Raw genomic sequence first — 6,000 nt, 5'->3', positions numbered from 1 at the left:
TCCCTGGTCCCCTGGATACCCAACCTCCTCCTCTCCCTCCTTCCTATCCTCTCCCTCTCTACCCTGCTCACCTTCTCTTTTGCCTTCATCTCCACTCCCTCTCTACTCCAATTTCCCTATGCTCTTTTCCATCCTTCCTTTCCTCTGCCTCTATTCCTCTCCTCTCCCCTTCTATCTCCTTCCTCACCTCTCCCTGCCCTCTCTCCCTGTCCTCCAGCTCCTTCTCCAGGACACCCCTCTCTACTCTCCTCAGGCCTAGTCTGGGTCACACAAGTGGCTCCAATTCCCTGGGGCTGCAGCTGGGAGCTGTTGATAATCTAGATACTTCCCTCTCAGTGTCGCTGGGTGATGACACTGCAGGAAAACGGTCAGCAGCTTCCCCTGAGAGTGCGCCAACTTCATCCACTGCTTCAGCTCGCCCAGGCGGCAGTCACACGTCCAGTTGTTGCCATGGAGATCCAAATCGTAAAGGCCGCTGTTGAGGGCGAATATGTTACCGGAGAGGCTCGTGAGCCTGTTGTCTTTGAGTTTTAAAACACTCAGATGCTTCAGTTGTTCAAAAGCAGAGGTCCACTGTGGAAATTTGTTGCAACTAAAGTCCAGCTCCTCAACTCCAACTCTCTCCAGGGTCGAGAAGTCCTGCGGGAAGATTCTCCAGTTCGTTCCCGTCAATCAGAAATTCTGTCAAGCTCGACAGTCCTTTCAACGACTCGCTTTCCAAATGGTAGATGTTGTTATTGCTGAGGGATAGTTTAGAAAGCTTTTTCAGATTCTGAAAGACGTGGTTTCCGACGTGTTGTATTTCATTTTCAGAGAGCAGCAACGTATTCAGTGACCTGAGCTGGGAGAACGTAAACACATTACGCACGGCTGTCAGTTTGTTCTGCGCCAGGTTGAGAAAGCGCAGTTTGGTGAGCTTGGAAAAGGCGTTTCTGTGAATGTGACTCAGCGGTGGTTCGATTCTAGATGGAGATAATGTAGATTAGTCAAGCTCTTAAAGACTGAATTCTGTAACAGTTCTATGGCGTTCCCATCCAACCTCAGCTTCACAATGCTCTCCAAGTTACCAAACAGCTCTGGAGTAATCTTCTTAATGTCATTGTTATTGCCATACAAAGTTGTCAGTTTTGCCAGTGACTGTAAAGTTTCTGGGGGTATTGTTGATATCAGATTGTTGCCCAAATACAGCTCCTCCAATTTGGAGAGCTTTTCAAACGCTTTTGGGTGAATGGTCTGTATTTGATTATACTGTAAGTTCAACCTTATAAGATTTCCATACCGTGTGAAGTCGAAGGCGGAGATGTTACCGATGAAGTTTCCGCCGAGGCTGAAGACAAGCACGTCCTCTGGGACCCGCGAGGAGTGCACCTTGGGCACCGCGCGCAGCCCCCCGTTTGTACAGAGGATGTGCTGCGCTTGCTGGCAGTCGCAGCGCTCAGGACAGAAGCCGCTGGCGGGTGAAGGCGAGAGGAACCCGTCACAAGAGAAAAGGAGAAAGCAGATGACACCAACGAAATGACCGGTATCCATTCCAAAACGGCAGTTGGCTCAAGCTTCTGATGCGGCATTCCCCCTTTGTGTTCAAGTGCAGTTACCCCGACTCTCCACTCTCACTTTTGTGTCCGATACATATGTCAATTTTTCACTTGTTGCTCCGTCATTGTGGAGGAAAGTTGTCCTACACTTAGTTTAGTGTGAAAAGGTGTCTGGATCCATGGCTAAAAACTGCGGTTCATAGAATACATTTATTTGTGCGCTGCGCTGTCATGCCGTGTGAGGAAACGCTCACCTCCCCAGAATGATCCATATCCCGGCCCCAAGTGGTCATCTGGAGCAAATTACAGACCTGAACGCAGGGTTCACGCGCAGAGCACACACACACACGCGCGCGCTCAGCCCCTCCCCCGCATCTCCCGTCTCCGCCACCACCATTAGTGTACAGCGCCTGACGTACAGGATTCAGAGCTGCGCGTGCATGCACACAAACACACGTCCTCTAAATCTAATCAAATGCGTGGAAGATAGGACGCATATACGGTATCTTGTTATATTCGAGGCATGGAGAGAGAGTGAGAGAGAGAGAGAGAGAGACGTGTCTGAACCCTTTGACCGAGTTTTCCGCGTGCCCCCGCACCCCCTATGGCTCGCGAGGTGAGATTCGATACTCTGTATGGAGAAAGCAGACGGGAAGCCTTCCTTCCCACGAGGGTCCCCCGGGGATCCCGGACTGAGTGACTCAGTCTTGGACTACCTCCTCGCACACGTTTCAAAGTGCATAATGGATCTCTCCAGACAGCATAGGCCTAGCACCAGAGGAAGACAGTAAAGAAAACGTTCTCATTCCACAGGATCTCAAATGTTGCACTGAAGAAAAAACACTTAATTCGTTGTGTTACTGCTAGAATTCAAATTGCTTGCAGACAGTCATTTACCTCCATGCCATCATCAATGAACACCAATGTATTCAAGATGGCTGGTCAGTGGTACCTTGGGGAGGGTTGGGGCTCAAACACACATGGTACACATTATGCAAGAGGAATTCAGGTCATGGTGCCTGTGTTAAGACTACAGAAGGCGGGTGCCAAATCTTTGATTGGATCTCTACTTGAAAGGCTGGGTACAAAGCATGATCTATGTAGTCAGGGGTTCAGTTCAGTGAGCCATGTAGTGGACTGTAGATTAGACTGTAGGCTGTAGGTTAGTCTAGTCTGTATACTGTCACCTGGGCACAGGGGTCGACGTAACATAGTATATGTTACATTTCCTATGTATTAATTTGTGGATGTCCATCATCCATTTTGTATGATGTTATGATTTACAATTTTATGATATGTTACAAATTGAAATTCGTACAATACGTTTTAATTTGTTACAAATACCAAGTTGTTTTGTGGCCAACGTTAACTAGATGGCTAACGCTAACATTCGCTAGGCTAGGGGTTAAGGTTAGGGAGTTATATTAAAGAGTTAAGGTTAGGAGTTATATTAAAGGGTTAAGGTTAGGAGTTAAATTAAAGGGTTAGTTAGGAGTTAAATTAAAGGGTTAAGGTTAGGAGTTAGGTTAAAGGGTTAAGGTTAGCTAACATTCTAAGTAGCAAGTAGTTGTAAAGGTGCTAATTAGCTAAAATGTTAAAGTTGTCCTGACGAGAGTTAACATGCAACCTTTGGGTTGCTAGACATTGTGTTATACACCAACCCAACTATCCTACTGTCAGTATTATGTAACCATACCAAACGTAACATATCATACTAATTTGAGAGTCCCAGATTTACATTTACTATGTTACGTCTAGTCTATGAGACCAGGCCGACTGTGTAATGCTGCCTACTGTGTGTAAGAGCCCTACAAGCGTTGCTTCCTCTATAGGCTTGCGTTTACACAGGCAGCCCTATTCTGATCTTGTGCCACTAAATTGGCGTTTGACCAATCAGATCAGATCGCTCTTATCCAGAGCGACTTACAGTCACAGCAACTCCAGCACTCCACCATTTCAACCTCATTTTCATCATCTCCAGCATTCCACTTTCAACCTCATTTTCATCATCTCCAGTACATTACTAGTGTAAACGTGTGAAAATTGTGCATTTCTACAAAAAAAATATGTATTTAAAAAGTTTACCCAATGCCATCATCTAAAGTTAAAACATTTGAAAAACAGTGATTTTATACAGTGATACTCGTTGCAGATTTTGAAAAAATCATGATTTACTTTTAATCCTATCCTGTGATGTCACAGAGAAGCATTTTTGGGGGGATCTTTCTTATCTTTCTAACCGCAAGATTATAGAAAAGCAAGTGATGCAATTTTTTCAGGACAATTAATTTTTTCTGACTATTGTAGCGGTAAATTCCTAGGATTGCCTACAGTGAGGGAGAAACCCAGAGTTAGAGAAGAGCATTATACCCGTTCTCATGCATATCTATTGTTAGAGATCACAGTGTGTCATGACTCTACACAGAACTAGGATCAGGGACGCTCTGTTATGAGTGAGTAACTGTGTGTATGTGAAATGCAGCTGTGTGTGTGTGTGTGTCAGAAATGCAGCCCATCTGGGAACCCCCCCTGCCCCAGCGAGGTCATTTCCTGTCTGGCCCTTGCATATGAATTTCTCTCTCAGTCTGACAGACCGATGGGAGGAATATCTCGCCCTCTCTCTGGATGCATTTTGTAAGCCCAGTTCTCTCTGAGAGCCAGATACAGCCCTGGATCAGTGCACACACACACTGTCCATGAACACGCTCGCAGAGTTACACTGTCAGTCAGTTTATGTAGTGTCAGGGAATATAATTAGATTTTCACACTCATATATAATCACAGCTTGCACAGATCCTATGTAATTGCATGGTTTTGTAAATTACACACAAATTAGTGTAGTAGTCGTTCTACGAAGTCTCTTCGTAATGCAGAGCTAGTCAATGTTAGTTATGAGACTAAACAGATATTCAGTAAAGAGAGCTGATGAGAGGGGGGAGTTAAAAAGAAGAGACGGAGAAACTTAGAGATAGAAAGAGGGAGAAGGCGTGAAAAAGAAGAATAGGCAGACATGCTTGTAAACAGAGAACCTCTTTTTCAGTGAGCTATAGTCTTCTGGAGTTGATCCAATTCCAGACTTTCACAAAGAGGTCCATTTAGGGACCCCGGACAGAGTTGTCTGTCAGTATGCCTGAGCACAAAGACAGACACAGTCTGGTTTCATCAGCCACTCTCTCCAATCATCCCTCTATTCCACACAGCCTTGGACCGTCCATCAACACCAGCGCAGATGACATTTCACTCCCTCAACACACAGAGAATCCTCATTCTGTCAGTAAGAGAGAGAGAGAGAAAGAAAAGTTGTTTCTCTGAATGTGGCAGTAAGTGTGTAAGTGAGATATCATCTAGGTTATTTAATGTTTGTGTGCAAGTGCATTGATGTTTAGGTCATGAGGGGGTGTGTGTGTGTATATATGTGAATGAGACAGTGCGGTATATGTCGTCTAGAGAGGGTTGGCTTTCCCGGTTGTACAGCTCAGGTTTGAAAAAGCCCACCTCAGTCAGCACTCGTGTGTGTGTGTGTGTGTACCTGTGTTGAGTTAATCTGCAGGATCTGTGTATCTGTGTTTGAGTGATTCTGTGGCTGTGTGTGAGACAAGTAGAGCGTCTCTGTTTGTGTGTTTTGAAAACCTTATGCATCCGCATGACACATTTATCATTATCTAACAGAACGGTGACAGTTATAGTTGAACTAGTTCACGAAGCAAAAAAAATGTAGTCTTTAGGTCTGTAACAGCTTTAGTGGCCTTTGGTCTCCCCGGATGACAAATATACACATATACAAATCTAAAAACACAGAGGGTGATATAGCCTTGAAGTGATGATGATTTACCACCCACCTTAGGGCACTCTGAACACACACACAGCAGGGGTGAGAGGGGGCTCTGAAGTAATGATCTGCCTCACACACACACACACAAAGCAGCGGAATTCCCCTAATTAGACACACATGGCGTTTTTTTGTCTGCAATCACAACAGCTTTTCTCAGAGGACCTCGAGACTCAATAGGGATTAACTGCATGCGAAACAGACCCCCTTGTAGACCAATGTAAATGCCACATGCAACAAGATGCATCTCTTCAACCTGGACTCAGGGGTAGAAGTAACATAGTAAAAGTACATTCGGACCACTCCAATTAGTATGTTACGTTTCCTATGGTATGTATTAATTTGTGGATGTCCATCTTCCATGTCAAATCAAATCAAATTTATTTATATAGCCCTTCGTACATCAGCTGATATCTCAAAGTGCTGTACAGAAACCCAGCCTAAAACCCCAAACAGCAAGCAATGCAGGTGTAGAAGCACGATATGGAGCATGATATGTTCCGAATTGCAATTGGTATAATATGCTAGGAATTTGCTAAGTATGATATGTTACGAATTCCAATTTGTTGTGGCTAACATTAGCTAGGTGGCTAAGGCTAACATTAGCAAGGTGGCTAACATTAGCTAGGCTAGAGG

The 6,000-nt window shown here is 44.8% G+C and overlaps 2 pseudogenes; one reads left to right on the top strand and one right to left on the bottom strand.

Moving 5' to 3' along the window:
* Positions 1-259, top strand: part of LOC116354497 (TLR4 interactor with leucine rich repeats-like) — a 2,439-nt pseudogene extending 2,180 nt beyond the window's left edge.
* A 28-nt stretch (positions 260-287) lies between these two features.
* Positions 288-1,893, bottom strand: LOC116354496 (TLR4 interactor with leucine rich repeats-like; annotated as a pseudogene).
* Positions 1,894-6,000: the final 4,107 nt, after the last annotated feature.

This window comes from Oncorhynchus kisutch, linkage group LG17, assembly GCF_002021735.2.
Source record: "Oncorhynchus kisutch isolate 150728-3 linkage group LG17, Okis_V2, whole genome shotgun sequence".
Classification (NCBI taxonomy): domain Eukaryota; kingdom Metazoa; phylum Chordata; class Actinopteri; order Salmoniformes; family Salmonidae; genus Oncorhynchus; species Oncorhynchus kisutch.
Note: the sequence above shows the minus strand (reverse complement) of the source record. Positions and strands in the feature narration are given on the sequence as shown.